This window comes from Bidens hawaiensis, unplaced genomic scaffold (genome assembly GCF_021521415.1).
Source record: "Bidens hawaiensis isolate Kalapana, Puna unplaced genomic scaffold, B.hawaiensis_p1.1 tig00012283_1, whole genome shotgun sequence".
NCBI classification, from domain to species: Eukaryota; Viridiplantae; Streptophyta; class Magnoliopsida; order Asterales; family Asteraceae; genus Bidens; species Bidens hawaiensis.
This window is the reverse complement of record NW_027491999.1, coordinates 488,879-505,760: the sequence shown is the minus strand read 5'-3', so window position 1 is coordinate 505,760 and position 16,882 is coordinate 488,879. Positions and strand designations below refer to the sequence as shown.

At 34.3% G+C, this 16,882-nt stretch overlaps 1 pseudogene; it reads left to right on the top strand.

Annotated features, from left to right (window-relative positions):
- Window positions 1-3,027: 3,027 nt before the first annotated feature.
- On the top strand, window positions 3,028-16,085 carry LOC143540581 (dual specificity protein phosphatase PHS1-like; annotated as a pseudogene).
- Window positions 16,086-16,882: the final 797 nt, after the last annotated feature.

The window sequence follows — 16,882 nt, the reverse complement described above, 5'->3', positions numbered from 1 at the left end:
GGCACATTATTTATGCGATTGTTGTTATATGTATATCTTGGTCTTAAAGTATAATACTTGATTGTTGGAATCTTGGAGATGGGGCCTAATGAAAAAATGTGTTGTACATCCTATTGAGACATGTGACAACTGTAAATAAAAAAATTAAAATCATTCTGAATATCAAGCTACCCATATAAGAAAAGCCGTTGTGATTGTAGTGTAATAGAAAAGCATATTCCGCTAGCATTACACTACAACAAAATCGATAACTGAAAAGTATATAGTTTATTAAGTTAGTAAAATATTTCATGTTTCACATTAGTAAACCAAACTTTACCAATGAATTACTGACGAATATTGCCTTCGGTGATACACATGTTTTTTTAGTTTAAGTGATGCGGCATGATAGTGTTAGGGAATGAATTAAGGGTTAGGCCATCAAAAAAAAGTAGCCTCCACGTACCCTTTTTCAAAAGATAATAATTATATATCGCGAGGGTATTATTTTGTTTTTAAATACAGATCGCTCATTCTTGTATTCTTGACCTTTTACTTCCTTGAACTAGGGTCTCTTAGTTCAAATTTTTATTGTTCAGGTTGTAAAGTTCTTAAGATAGTAACCATAATGTAATGTCTAAATGTGATTATTAGGCCTGAGTATCTGACTTGAAGACCTTGATTCCAAGTTCATGTAAAGAAAAAAAGGTTTAGTAAATGAGTAGGAAAAAGAAAAAGGAAACAACTTGATAATTGAGGACATATGCAAATGAAAGATTTCAGAAAGATCAAAAGCATGAGTTTGGTGTGAATATCTAAACTTACTTTCGTAAGTGATTTTCTTATCTTAACTTATATTTGTTCGTATGTATGCTTTTGCTTTTATATGTTGGTACGATTGAAATAAGTTAGAGCTATTCGTGGTTGTATAGCTTAATTAAGTCTACCGTAAGCAAAATAATATTTTTGTTTTTACGAGAAAGACCACAATTTTAGAATTCACCAGAATTACAAAAAAATTGGCATAATGCAACCTTTATTTTACAAAAAAAGCTGCATTAGGTGAAGTTGCATTAGATCTAATGCAACCTTGTTATCAGATAACGCAACTATTTATTTCAAATGCAACCTTTTTAAAATGTTACATTTGAAAAAACAGTTGCATTATCTAACAAAAAGGTTGCATTAGGTCTAATGCAACTTCACATAATGCAGTTTTTTTTGTAAAATAAATGTTGCTTTAGGCTAATTTTTTAGTAGTTTCGCTCCCAAAAATTGTTGAGTCGGGTCCTAACCATTAGGATTCTAAATTGTCATGTAGAGTCAGAATTGAGCCACGAGCTTTTACTGATAGTTATATTCTTGCTAGGATTTCAATTTTGAACTATGAATTCTTAATTCTTGGTTATGTAGGTATGGTATGATTTTTAAATGTTCTTGGTGATGAGAAGATGTTGTCGGAAATCAAGAGTTAGTCTGTAGTCAGATGAGACAACACGATAAATTCGATTTTGAATAAGAAATAAGATAAAACTAACAGATAAATTCGATTTTGAATAAGAAATAAGATAAAACTAACTTATCTTTTAATTAGCGAATTGAATTCAAATGCTCATACATAATATAGATGTTAGAACGGTTTGATGTGAACCGAGGAGCCCATGGACTGTTTCTTAAGCGTTTTCCAACCCTATTGCAACTTGAGCCGTTTACATTGCATACTAACTACGACATAAGTAATTGTCACACTAATAATAATAAACTAGCATAATATATCCTAAGGTTTATGTTAAACATTTAATAGTCGCGTTGATGGCGGATTTACTTTTAACCTCAAATTAATTGGTTAATTAAACACATCTAAAGAACATATATTCACAATTGATAGTGATAATTAATTGCCAAAAATTTTTGGGATTGAGTTTAAAAGCAACTTATTGATTTATTAGCTTTTTAAAAAAGTTAGTAAGTTACAAAAAATGTGTGTCAATCACAAAAGTCCTTTATATTTAACTTTCTGTTAAGTTTAAAAAGTTGTTGTCTAAAAGACACAAATTAATACTTTAAAAAAATGTTTTTTAAAAAAATTAATGAGTCAATAAGTTAATTTCAAACTCAATACATGTTCCCCATACGGCCAGAGTATGATAGAATAAAAAAAACTATGGTCTGATGCCTTACTAAAAGGGAGAATCAATAACTTTAACGAATGACAAACAAAGTTTATGTTATGATCTAGCACACAAACGAAAATGAAACGCATACGAGCAGGGGTGGATTTAATATGGGTTCACTAAGTTCATGGAACCCATTGATTTTCAATTTTACATTAAAACGATACAAAGAGATATAGTGAGCTTATAACGAAAAGTTTAAGATGATGTAATTCAAGTCTTTCTAAGACTGATTTTGGTAACCTACCTTTTTTCTTTTTGGCAAACCATCAATGTGCTTAGTATTTTTAAGACCGATCCTGGTAACTTTTTTTTTTCTTTTTGGTAAACCATCCTCGATCCACCACTGCATTCGAAAGTAATAAATGAACACGAGGATTTAACTTGGTTCAGTCTAGACTAGCCTACATCTACAAGTTGCAACTGGATATTCTTTATTAAGTTGCAAAAACATTGCAGGTATATTATATATAGGGCAAATCTAAAATAAAAACCCAACCAAGTTTAAAAAACTCTTGCAAACTCTATATGTGGTCTACATACAATACACCACATCACCATGTCCATATATAATCAGATTTTTCATAAGAGGGGCAAATTAGTCCAATATATTTTTCGTGTACCTGCATCCCTTAAACACAGATTTCATGTTCTTCGAGAATTCTGATCCAAGATTACATCCACCTTGATTTGACCTTAAACATAAGAGGCGCCATCTGAATGTTAATTTAAACATAAACCACCCAACTAACATTATCTCATTAATCCTCTTCCTTTTATCCCACCCCCTCCCAAACCCAAAATAGCCCCTGGAACATTGAATGAGTAGTCATCATCTTAGAGCATTGAATGAGTTTTCATTGAATTCGTAATCATGGAACCCTCGTATGTTGTGTCAACATCAAACGATCCAGGTTATTGTTTTCTTTTATTATTTCATTTTTTGTACATACCAAATTCCAATCTTCAATCGCTGAACGTTTTATAAATGTTTTTTCAGGTGAAGATCATGTGGTTGTTTCGTCTCCTTTATATGTGAATCCAGTTTTTCAAGTTAATTGCAACTCTCCTGTTCTTTCTCGGTCACATGAACCCGGAGGTTTTTTTTTTTTTTTTTTTTTTGTTATGTATTTTTTATCTAGTTTTATGGTATTTTTAACCCCTTAGTTTTTGGTATTTCAAGTTAATTAGTTTTTTGTAATATTTTTTGGTATTTTTAACCCCCTTAGTGACAATTTACATTTTTGTTAGTGTTTTTACCTTTCCGTGACAGTTTATAATTTATACCTTTTATTTTAATTTTTTTTTTTTGGATTTAGCATCATCACTAAGTATAGCTAATTTTGTCCTTTTTTGACATTTTTTTCAAGATACCAATGAGTCCGAGGGAGACAATTTCTTTCATACTCCAAACAGAACCACATTTTGGTGTCCTGATGTTAGTGCCCACCTAAAACCGGCGATTGGTGTTACTTTCAATAGTTGGGAAAAAGTTGTTCGGTTTTACAAAAATTATGCCTTTAAGGCTGGTTTCTCAATTTGAAAAGGACAGACCAAGAGATGGAAGGATGTTGTTACACATAAGTATTTGAGGTGTAACAAGGCTGGCAAACCACAGGGTAAACGTAAATTTGACACGTTATGTGAGAGCTCCTTGAAAATGAGGCAGTGTATATTTTCTATTACCGATTGTCCAGCAAGCATTACGTTACAAGTATGCGAAGAAACGTCCGTGTACAATATCAAAAAGTTCTGTGAAAATCACAATCATCCTTTAATTGAAGAGTACAACAGAGATTTAACCAAGATATCTCGAAAGCTCACATTCTCAACCCAACAGTTATTCACCAAATGAGTTTAAACAAAATTGGTCCTACTATAGCTCATCGTTTGCAAGTTTCAATGAAGGTGGTCACCATAATGTGAACAGAACTGCTACAGATTTCAAGAACTGGTACAACTCTATGAGGATACATATTGGTGACCGAGACTCGCAATTAGTTCTGGACCGCCTGAAGGATCGTTCTAAAAGTTTACCAGATTTTCATTTTGACTTCGTTGTTGAAAAAGGGAAATTGAAGTCGGTGTTTTGGGTCGATGAAATATCGAAGATAAGTTATCAAGCATTTGGGGATGTAATTGCTTTTGATGCTACTTATAAAACCAACAAGTAAGTATTTTTGTTAACTGTTTTCATTTTGTTTAGTTAATATTTTATTAACTGGTTACAATTTTGTGTAACTGTTTACAATTTTGTGCAACTGTTACATTTACTTGTTTACATTTCCATGTACAAAATGATTTTTGTACCCTTTACCGGTGTTGACAACAACAAGAGATGTGTCACATTCGGTGTCGGGTTGTTAAGTAATAAAACCATAGAATCATATAAATGGGTGCTTGAAGCTTTTATTAAAGTTCATGGGAAACAACCGCAACTTGTATTAAGTGATCAAGATCCAGCTATGAAGCAAGCAATTTCCCAAGTCATGACTCAATCGCGCCATAGGCTTTGCATGTGACACATTATGAAGAAATTACCTTCCAAGGTAACACAATGTGATTTAGTTTTAGGTTAGCCATATGGTTTTTGCATGCATCAATCGCGCTCCTCCGCAGAAAACAAACACCAATAAAACACTATTATACAGTATTAAACCAAAACCAATATCATCACTGTTTAACAAAACAACCTCAAAGTCTATAACACAAAAACACTATTCAACGTTACTAAACCAACATCAACAAAACAACATAACACAAAACACTACTTCACTTTTTCAATCGGTGTTTATCGCATTCACTATTTTATTTTACAAAACCCCAAATCGATTAAACATAACAACGAACAACAAAAAACTACTATCGTCTACAAAACTAACAATATCAGACGATATTTTTCAAGCCATACCTTCAATCGCTGTTTATAGCCTTCGATTGGTGTTTCAAGCCTTAAAATCGGTGAGTCGCATACAATATCAGACGATATTTTTTGTTCAAAAGGGTTATGGTGAGAATCGTGAAGCAGAAAACGACGGGTCACTTTTTGTATGATGTGATTTGCACGGCGAGGGGGGGTTTCCAAGTGTACTGGTGAGAGAGTCTGGCGAGAGAAAGCATGTGTTTATAAGCAATTTACCCAAACTGCCCCTATGTGTACTATTAAACATTTAAATAAACACTTATAACACATGGCACCCACCAGATTGAATCTGGTCCATCCATCCAAATGATCAACGGTCAGAAATGGGTTTTGGGGGTTTTCTCCACTAAAGGGGGCTTGGTTAATATATACATATATATATATATATGATTGTATTTATAGAGAAACGACGCCCGCAACCATCAGCCGTCTCCTCTTTTTAATTTCAACTAATACCATGAGAAAACAAGGCCTATGAAACTCCGTTTTGAGGTATGCATGATAGAAAAACTTGAACAAAATCGTTATAATTATGGTACTCTGTTAGAACAATGGAACAAGTTTGATGATGTGAACAGTGCCGGATCTAGAAAATTTGGCCAGTGGGTGTCAAAAATGGTCAACCTAGAGCGGGTCAAGTCAAACTAAAACTAGTCAAACCAAAATGGGCCGGGTCAAACGAAATTACATTAAATAAACTAAGTATAGAAATGTAAGCAGTAAATCCCCTCAAAATGCAATAAACAAAATGCATATTACAATTGATAAAAACCTTTGCATAATTGTCACGACACGACTCTCTTATGTACAAATAAAAAAAATTAAAGTTAAATAGTGTAGAATTATAAAAAAGAAATGATACTCTGAATAGCGAATACTATCATATTTTGGAACACAGGTAAAGTAATTATTATTATTGAAAAAGATGAAACCCTTTTCAAGATTAATGAATTAATATCACATTTTCTTGAAAAATTCAGAGGCAAACATGTTGTATTTAGAGACCCCAGTTGGAGTAGGGTTCTCTTATGATTCATCAAATTCATCTGCTTATGAAGTTGTCAGTGATGCTATAACAGGTGTTTCTGGTGCTTCTACTTTCTGTGAAGTATTTGTTTAGTTAGGTTCTTTTGTGCTCTAAAAAGGTTTTTGATAAAAAGAACAAGCCCTTTTTTAGAACCTTAAAAAGGTTTTCTTTTTAATGTTTATACCTTCAAAAGTTGTTTTCTTCATCTTCTTGCCATCTAAAATGCAGAAAAAAGGGTTCTTTTTTTATTTTTCTTCTTCTTTTTCATGTTTCTAAATATTTTTATTTTATTATTATTTTTTTCTTTTTAAATTTTAAAGCTAGTGTGTTCTTGCACAAATGGTTCTTGAAATTCCCTCAATACCAGCAAAGAGATCTGTTCATAACAGGAGAAAGTTATGCAGGTAATCATTACATGTTTAATTTCTTGAATATCTTCATATTTTTTTTCATAATTTAATGCTTTTTTGGGTTATTGTACCAGGCCATTATATACCTCAACTAGCAGAACTTATGGTTATATTCAACAAAAAGCAGAAGATTTTCAATCTAAAAGGAATTGCTGTAAGTGTTTCAAGATGGAACTTAATTTCCTTTATTCTATTAAGATGTTAGCTTGGACTTTTAATATCAATGATTATTATTCAATCTGTTGAAGTTTAACAGAATTAATCAGCAAATTGTGTTACAATTCTAGAAATGGGATAAAATTGAGGGTAAATCAATCAAGAAAGTACAAGATTTGACTTAATAAAGTCAAATCAGTTAATTTTCCTGTGCTAATGTCAAAATGCTAGCTAGGATAGTCATGTTGAATATACATCCATAAATTTTGACTTTATAAAGTCAACCTTTCAATATTGTTGTGATCATTCTAATTATTTTATGTATCGATGTAAATATGCAGCTAGGAAATCCAGTTTTGGAGTATGCTACTGATTAGAATTCTCGGGCCGAGTTTTTTTGGTCTCACGGTCTTATATCCGACTCGACATACAAATTATTCACTTCTGTATGTAACTATTCACGCTATGTGAGTGAATATTATAGAGATTCGGTTTCACCTATATGCTCGAAAGTTTATAGTGAAGTTAGCCGAGAAACGAGTAGATTTGTGGACAAATATGATGTCACTCTTGATGTTTGTATCCCATCAGTACTCTCACAATCCAAGATTATTGCTCCCCAGGTGCATACACAATTTATAAAATTGGTTTCAGTTAAAAAATTGTTTTTTTTAAATAAAAATACCAGCTTGATTTTAAAGTTTGTTTCTTGAAAAATAATCTGACTGAAAGTATATATTTTTACACACATTTTCACCACTTCACATCCATATAGAATATTATAAAGATCTTGAAATTATGTTGCTTTTTTTCAGCAAGTAACTGAGAGGGTTGATGTTTGTGTGGAAGATGAAACTGTTAACTACCTTAACCGACGTGATGTCCGTAGAGAGCTGCATGCGCGTTTGGTTGGAGTCCGAAAATGGGAAGTTTGTAGCAAGTTTCCGTATACTATTTTGCAGGCCCGCTTCAGTTATAAAATATGTTTTTAACGTGTTTGACCCGTAAACAGCATTCTAGATTATGAACTGCTCAATATCGAGATACCAACGATCAACATTGTGGGATCGCTTATCAAAGAAGGGATACGCGTTTTGGTTTATAGGTAAACATTAAACGTGCATGTTCTTGGTGTATTGAATATTTTGTGAACCAGGTGTGGATTTACTGAATTTTTGTGTAAACATGTTCTTGAATTTGATTAAATATAGCGGTGATCAAGATTCGGTAATTCCGTTAATGGGGAGCCGGGCTTTGGTCAATCGACTTGCTACTGAACTGGGACTCAAATCAACAGTACCTTACCGAGCTTGGTTCGAAGGGCAACAGGTAGCAACCCATATTTTTGGTGTCGGGTTCAACACAACCCGTATTTTTATTCGTGCCAAAAACATTAACCTAACCTACACACACTTGAAATTGTGTAACCCGAACACGTTCCGTTTAACCTGTTTATCTTGACGAGTCAAACCAGCTAGCGGGTAGCAATGAAGTTGTGAACTTCTTAATCAGGTTGGTGGACTGTGGAAAAACTGGTTAAACGGGCCATAAAAGTGTAGTGGGTTGGCTTGCTCAACTAAGCAGATCGGCAAGTCAACCTATTTAACTAGGCCCAGTTATATAGGTCAACCAGGAGTCCAGGACACGACTCGTTTAACCCATTTATCTAAACATGTCAAATGGGTTGGCAGATTGACGGGTAATTATCAAGCTGTATACTTTGTTAATCTGGTTGTGAAAAATGGGTTAAGTTGTTATTGGGTCCACATGTTTAACTAAATAGGTTGGTGGGCCAACCTGTTTAACTAGAAGGGTTGTTATACATGCCGACCTGAACATGACCATTAATTAACTAATTAATGTCAACCCAAGACATAATTATATTTGTGTCGTGTTCAGGTCAACTTGTTTAACTAGTAAGCAAGTCAACCCTTTAACAAACAGGTTACATAGGTCAACCCGAGCATGACCTGTTTTTTAAATAGGTCAGCCAAAGCCTGTTTATTTTTGTGTATGTGTTTTGGGTTATGTCAGAAATTGCGAGCCAATGCCATAAACACAATGCATAAATTTGATTTGATGAATATGATATTATCTTAGGTTGGAGGGTGGACCCAAGTGTATGGGAACATATAAACGTTTGCAACTGTACGTGGAGCGTCACACGAGGCACCATTCTCACAACCTCAAAGATCGTTGGTGTTGTTTCGTTCGTTTCTAAAGGGAAATCCATTGCCAGAAACGTTTTGAGAGTTGGAAATATGAATAAGTTATAGTCCGTCTGAGTCCGGGTTTGCATTGTAAGTAAATTTTGTCATGATATCAATGGTAATCTGTAATTGAGTCAACCAACCTGTTTTTTAATTTATTTTTTTGGCTTGTGGAAGTTGAAAGAACGTACATTTGCATGATTGCTTGAATGTTGCTTGTGTAGTTTGAATACTTGTTATATTTATTTTAACGTTTCTTCTTCGCGTTGGTGGCCGCCTAACGACAGTGGTGGTGGTTCTGTTAAGATGGTGGTGATGATATTTATTTAAGAGAGAAAGCATATCGGTTTGTATGATAAAGAGAGTATCGCGTACATGCACGTTATGGACCAAGATAACTGATTTTCAAATAAAATACAAGTTACAATTTACCTCCCCGAACTAGTTCTATATTCAGATATAACCCTCAAGTTGCTATGCTTAAAGGAATTGCATGACTTGTAGACACAAATATACACCTTATTGCCATGCTTAATCAAAAACTACATGCTTAACACTCAAATTGAAACTTAAACTAAAACCACCTTTAAAAATTATATGAAATTAAATTAAAACCATGTATCTACACTAAAAAACACAAAATAGTTCAGTGACCATACTAACAAAATTATAGTAACACGAACCGGAAAAAATCTCACTTAATAGGCATACATAGTTCCAATTTTTAATTTGGTCATTGGGTTAAAAGCCAATGTTCAAAAAGTTTCATTTCATAGATTACAACTGATTATACGCCGGTATGGAAGTATCACAATATAGTCAAAACTTAGAATTTTCCAATTACCCACTGAAATTGGCATAACAAGATTCTAGTAACATGGTCCGGATAAAGCTTTTAAAACATACGAAAACTGAAAATATGTGATCTAACCAGTAACCCGTTAAAATCTATGGAATGGAACCAGGGCCGGGTCATAGGCCCGAACTTTTTTTTAAAATTATATATATTTTTTTGAAAAAAATATATATATGTATTCTTAATGTTCACTCAACTAATTTAAGGCTCAATTGTTTTTCCTATGACCCAAAATATTTCATGATTATCGGAGAGAGCCCTAAATTGAACTTTTATCCAAGCGATTGATTGATCATGGACTAGTTTTGGGGCCTAATATGCTTCAACAATATACTTAAGGGGTTAGAAGAAACTTATGAAAACATGAGGGTAGTTTCTGCTATTATCATCATCCCTTAAAAGGCGTATATATTATTATTATTATTCCTCCTTCCCACCGACCGTCACGTGATTAACCGAAATCAACCGTAAGTCTTTCCGGCCAGCCTGATTATTGAAATCTAACAATGGCGGCCGGCGAGACAAAGGATGACCTTTACGCTCTCTCTATTCATCAGGTGATTTATTTATTTCCCTCTCAACTTTTTAAATTCAAATTCAAATTAAAAAGGCGCGTACATTTGTTTAATTGCTTTGGATCTAGCCTAGGGTTGTACTTGTACATTGCACCGTGCCCTAATATTAATTTAATTAACCTATCTGCAGAGAGACGATGATAAGGAGTTTGATTTCGGATATGATGATACTGATGCTCCTCTTCCCCTTACCGTTGCCTCTCGTGTTCGCTTACTTCATTTTCTCACATTATTCATCTCATTTTTTGCAATTAGGCCTGCAAACGAACCGAACATTAAGCCAACACTTCGTCCGGAAGTTCATTCGTTTAATAAATGAACGCACACAAACAACATATTTTGTTAATTCTTTGTTTTATAAACTCCTGCTTTAACTAACAACAAATCTACTTACTTGTGCTTCATTGACATTATCATAATAAAAGCGCCGCCAATGAGGATTATTATTATTATTATCTCAAGTGCTTAAATTTTGTCTAATGTTTTGGATTAAGAATGCTGCATTTTTTTCAACCTTAAATAGTACATGTTCGTTTGCGTTCGTGAACAAGTTCAATTCCTTAACGAGAACAATAGTTTTTTCCTTAGGTTAGCATTCATGAACCGTTCATGACCAAGTTTAATGCTAAACGAACGAGCATGAACAAGGCTTTGGTCGGTTCGTTTACAGCCCTAGCTGCAATTCATGAATGTTTATGCATAGTCTTCCCAAATTGGAGTATAATGTGTATGATGCACTGGCTGAACTGATTATTGGTTATTGGTTGGTTGATGTAGGTATTGTACATGTTGGGTCATAATGCAGCAGGCACTGCTTTTAGGTTTTCTCAATGGTTGGAGTTAGTTAGGAAACGGAGCGCTAGATATAAGTCGTCTGGATTCCCTCGCCACCCTCAAAGACTTGATACCATGCTCTTAAGGTTATTTTTTATTTTCTTTTTCTTATTTTCTTGTGTAAACGTTTATAATAGGAATTTTGATTGCTTAGTTTTGTAATTGTGATTATTGCTGTACAGTGCAGCAGGGGATTTGAGTTTGGATTTAAAAAAGCTTCCGTCTTTTGAGCAAGTTACAGAAATTATCTTATGGGAAAGACTCGGTAAGGCTTCAATGTTGAACATCGAGTCAAGCTCGTTTTCATGGAGCATGCTTTCTTCACTTCACCGTACTGAACAAAGCAGCAGTAATGAACATTCTGAGGATGATATGAATAAAGCGTTAGAAGTATGTGTTTCTTCAGTGATATGAAATTCGGGTCTTAAAATTTACTGTTTGTAACTTAGCGTTTTGATCAAGTACAGGTAACAGTAAATTCAGGTGGAGTTGTATTCTTTGTGCTGTTTAACCATAATGAAAGCGGCGACTTTGTCCCTAAAGAATCAGCAGCTGTTATCAAATTTGCGTCTTCTAGAATGGCTACACAGTCGGAACGACTCGGTTATGAGTTTGCAAAATGGCTTGGTGTTAGAACTCCACAAGTTATTATAGTTTCTTGACTTTTTTTTACCAGATTTAGATTTATCGTTTGTGAAAATGTGAAAAAAATGTTACTGCGTTGTAACGTGTGCAGGCTAGAGTGATTCACAATTGTAGTCCTGAGTGGTTAGAAATCAAGGAAGCTGCAGAAAGAGCAAGAGAGGCTGCAGTTTCTGATGGAGATGAAGTTGGTGAAGTTACTTGCTCAGAACTTCTAGAAGCTCTTGAACTCAGCCGATGCCTTTTCTTGATGAAGTATGGTTTTGTCTTTTACTACTGTTCGTGTTCATTCGTTTAAATTCAACTGAACACGAGCAATTAAACGAATGGGGTTTTCTTGTTTGTGTTCGTTTGTTAAGAAAATGAGTGTGTGCTCGTTTGTAATAGAATTAACGAACGATTCACGAACATAAATGAGCACACATATATGAACAAACATAACCAAGCGAACGCCTATTTAAATAAAATGTGAACTCAATCCACCGGGCCTAAAAAGTAATAAAACTAGACTAAATTGTAGTGGTCCTAAAAAGTTTAACTGAATGTATAGACGAACGTAAACGAACAAACTTAAACACAATTAAACGAACAAACATCAACTAGCATAAATGAACATAAATAAACAGATGTTCACTAACATAAGTGAACGGACAAGAAATGTGTTCATGTGTGTTCGCTTAACTAAAATGAACTTCACAAACTGTTTACTAAATGTTCGGTTTGGTTTGTTTACAGTTATGTGCATGGATCTCCCCTTTTGGAAAACTCAAGTGCATTCCAAACACAAGAAGCTGCAGAAAAGACGGTGGCTGCCCTTGGCAGAATCTCAATGTTGGATCTCGTTATCAGAAACGAAGACCGGTTTCAGTGTCGATATCTGAGGTGGCGTGGTAACTCTGCAAACTTATTATTAGCAGACAAAATGGCGCCTGCAAATAGAGACGCATTAGAAGAAGCTTTCGATTCTGCTATTAATAGATATAGGCCAAGGGTAATTCGGGCACTTCAAAAAGAAAGAAGATCAACTTCAGGAGATATGAGAATAAGTACCGATGATTCAAATTTATCATCAAAAACCTTTCATCTTTCTGATGAAAAAACTTTAAAAAGACAAGTTACAATGGATCCGATACTAACCGATTTTGATATTGTGGCTATTGACTCTGGTGTCCCTCGCCGACCGCCAGCTGGAAAGCGTTTACACGATCAAGAAAACTATCCTAACTGGTTGAACTCCTTATCAACTGTCCTGAATACGCATCGCATTTGTTGCATGAAATAACTATCGGGAAATTAGGATTCCCTTAAGAAGCTTCTGAAACTTCTGGAAACAATTCGCCTTTCATTAAAGATATGATCTCGGTTATTCATGAATTTAGAAGCGGGTTTCGTGCAGCTCTAATGGATTTACAGGGTTTTCATATCCTTTTACTCACACTTCACCAAAAGCTGGATACTTTGTTGAGGATTTTTATGAATATTATTGATAAATCATCGAGTGGTGATTTTGATAAAGATGATTTGATGATACTTGAGTCACATACACAATCACAGTCTGCACCGTGTGTTTCTCCTCAAAGTAAGGGTGGTCAGGCAGATTCAAATGATAGTGATTTACAGAAAACAGCTCAAAAAGCATCATGCTTGGGATCTAAAGAGAATCTAGACTCGGTTTCTCCATTATCACGGGATTCGTCTTCACATGGAAAGTCTAATAAGGCGAATGCAGAACCGTTACGTCCTGTGTGCATCAGCTCAAAGCTGCGTGATTTCCACAAATATGCTAAGGTTTGCTTATAGCGTTATGTTTAACTTCTAACAAGTCAAACATGTCAAATTATAGGTGGTAATTTATGTCAAAGTTTGACCTTAACTCAGACATATATAACCTGAGTTATCTAATTCGGTTAGGTAACAGATTGTAAATGGGTTATAAACGAGTTTGCGGGTATATTTATGACCTTTTGAATTTACATTGTAATTTTAAATGGGTCGGTCATGTCAACTCGAACCTGAACGAACATGAATGGGGGCATGATCATGTTCGCCTGTAAACGAACTGAACGAACATGAATGGGGGCATGATCATGTTCGCTCATATATCTTTAACCAAACACGAACACAAACAATTAACTGAACGAACTTTTATGTTCATGTCGAACTTCCTGCCAAACAGTTCACTGAAAGTGTAGTTCGTTTACAGGCCTGGCCCCAACGATAATCCCTGTCATGTTTTTGTCCAGTCAGGAGTTACCATTCCTTGGTAAAATTTTAAAATATTGTTAAGATAACATATCATCTTTGATACAAATTAGTTATCCATTTATCTTTCTCAGGTAGATGCTGAACTAAATAAAGAACTAGAACAATGGAACGAATTGCTAAAACGCGAAGCCATAAAGCTATGTCAAGAAAATAATTTCAACTCAGGGTATTTTGAGAGCACCGAGAGTAACTATGTTGTCGATGCTTATGAATTGAAGGTAATTTATCCAAATTATGAAAGCATTATCTCCTTAGTCCTTAATACCAAGTTACCACGTTATTTACAATTTACTTGTGATTGTTTAATTTACAGCTTAGGCTTGAACATATCCTTGAGAGAATATCAATAATATCCGATGCTGGAAATACAGAAAAACCATCAATGATTACAAGTAACTTATTTATTGGTGGAGTGTTAGCTGCAAGATCGGTTTACACATTGCAACATATAGGGATTACACATATATTGTGTTTGTGTTCTAATGAAGTTGGACAATCTGAATCTCAACGGACCGACTTGTTTGAGTATTTAAATTTTTCTGTAAGTTATATATCCTTTATTTGTTTTATATAAATCTTTTTGAGGTTGCAAAATGAGCATGGCCTGAACGGGTAGGCCTGTAAACTAATCGAAAGTTTAATATGTTTGTTTCTTTAATAAAGGAACGAACATGAACACATGTCTCGTTTCTTTAATGCGTTCGTTCATTTAAATTCGTTTATTTTTGTTTGTTTGTTTACATTCATTTATGTTTGTGAGTTTACATTTGTTTAAGTTTGTTTGTTAATATATTCATTAAATCCTTTTGGTATATTAAACTTAATAGTTTTTACGACTTCTTCGGCCAACACATTGTTCTTCACATTAGTTATAACTAGTTTTAGCCCAGTTATGCTTGTTAATTTGCGTTCATTTGTAAACCTTTCATTTGTTAATTTACGTTCGTATACCTTTCATTTATGCTATTAATAAACGAACATAAACGAGCAAACCATGTTTGTTAGTTGTCCGTGTGCGATCGTTTGTTCAGTTAAAGTTAAACGGACGAACACGAACCTCCCTTTGTGTATGCGTGGTTCATTGTAAAAGTCAAATAAGGTTTGGTTGACCAAAATCACTCTTTGTCCAGAGTCACTATTGTAAAAGTCAAATCAGGTTCGGTTGACCAAACTAACTTTTTGTCCAAAGTTTTAAATTTCATTGGCATTGTTATACTACCATATATAATTTCTAACAAATATACTATTTCAGTAATAATCTATTTTTTTAGATTAAATGATTTAGGAGATTATGTGCATTAAATGTACATTATGGGCTACTTTCAGCCTGTTTGGCACGTTTTTCCAGCTAATCTCTTTTTCATTTTACCTGTTTGACCCGTTAGAGATTTAACACATTGGAATCAGCCCATTAAGATTTTTGTTATGATTAACAGATTGGCGATGAAGAAGATTCAAACATCAGCGAAATTTTTGAAGACACGCATCAATTCATTGATGGTGTTGAACAAAAAGGCGGTAAGGTTTTGGTTCATTGCTTTGAAGGGAGAAGCAGGAGTGCAACAATTGTTCTCTCTTACTTAATGATGAGGAAGTAAGTAAAATTACTAATTTACCCCTTGTTTTAACCTTCTTTTACATACTTTTACTAATATAACATTATTCATTATTTATGGTTGTGGCTATTTGTGAAGGAATTTTACATTGCTGAAAGCATGGAATATTCTAAGAAGAGTACATAGGCGAGCGCATCCAAATGATGGATTTGCAAGGGCACTTTTGGAATTAGACAAGAAGTTGCATGGGAAGGCTTCAATGGAGTGGCAACAAAAAAAGCCCGCGATGAGGGTGTGCCAGATATGTGGGAAGAACGCAGGCTTAAGCAGCAACGCGTTGAAGCTTCACTTACAAAAAGCGCATAAGAAGTTGTCATCAGGGAGTATAGATAGTGCCATGACCATGGAGATACAAAAGGTTTTAGAGGCACTCAGTATTGCACAGAGACAATCTCTTTCTAGTGATTTAACTGAATGATAATGTATAAATACAATGTTGTATCAGTATATGCCATTGGTAAATAGAATAATAATGTTGTAAAATGCAATGTTTTTATAAACAAAAATCGCATAAAAATACTTTGCATATGAGATTAAGAGTCTATTCTTATTAGTTAGTAAACTATATTAAGAGTTAGCGACCCTAGTTTTCACTTGTTTTCTGTCTTTTAACCTCACCTTTACTTGATTTCATTGGTTCGTACTATAATGTTGATATCTTGCAATTTATTTATTACTAGGTGCTCACAGTTACCAAAAAAGATCACATATAGAATCAGCTAATAGATCACGCATGGTAAAAACTCTTCACTCCTTACCTCATCTTCATCTTCATTCCCTTCCTGATGTTCCCGTTAACTTAGAGAGAGAGAGAGAGAAAGAGCTGCATGCCTATAAAGATGAAGAGGGGAGGGAGAGAACGATGGGAAGCAGGGGCCTAAAGAGATTCTTCGCTTCTCCAACGTTGTGTACACAATGTTTACCCCCAAAGCGCACGGTGGTGTTCCCACTTGTAAAATAAATATGATGCAACATCTTGTTAAGTTGGCTTCTTGATGACTTGCCAGCCCATATGTATTTTTAAGAATATGTGGCATTCATTGACAGTAAACTAAAATTAAAAACATTGTTGAATGGACAGTAGTTGTGTAAAATTTTGATGCATTTAAGTAATGTTTTCTAAGTTTAATGGACAGTTTATCTTTTGTTATGTGCCAAAGTAACTTCAACACGTAACTAAATTACTCAATCGAATGACAAATGAAAACAAAAAAT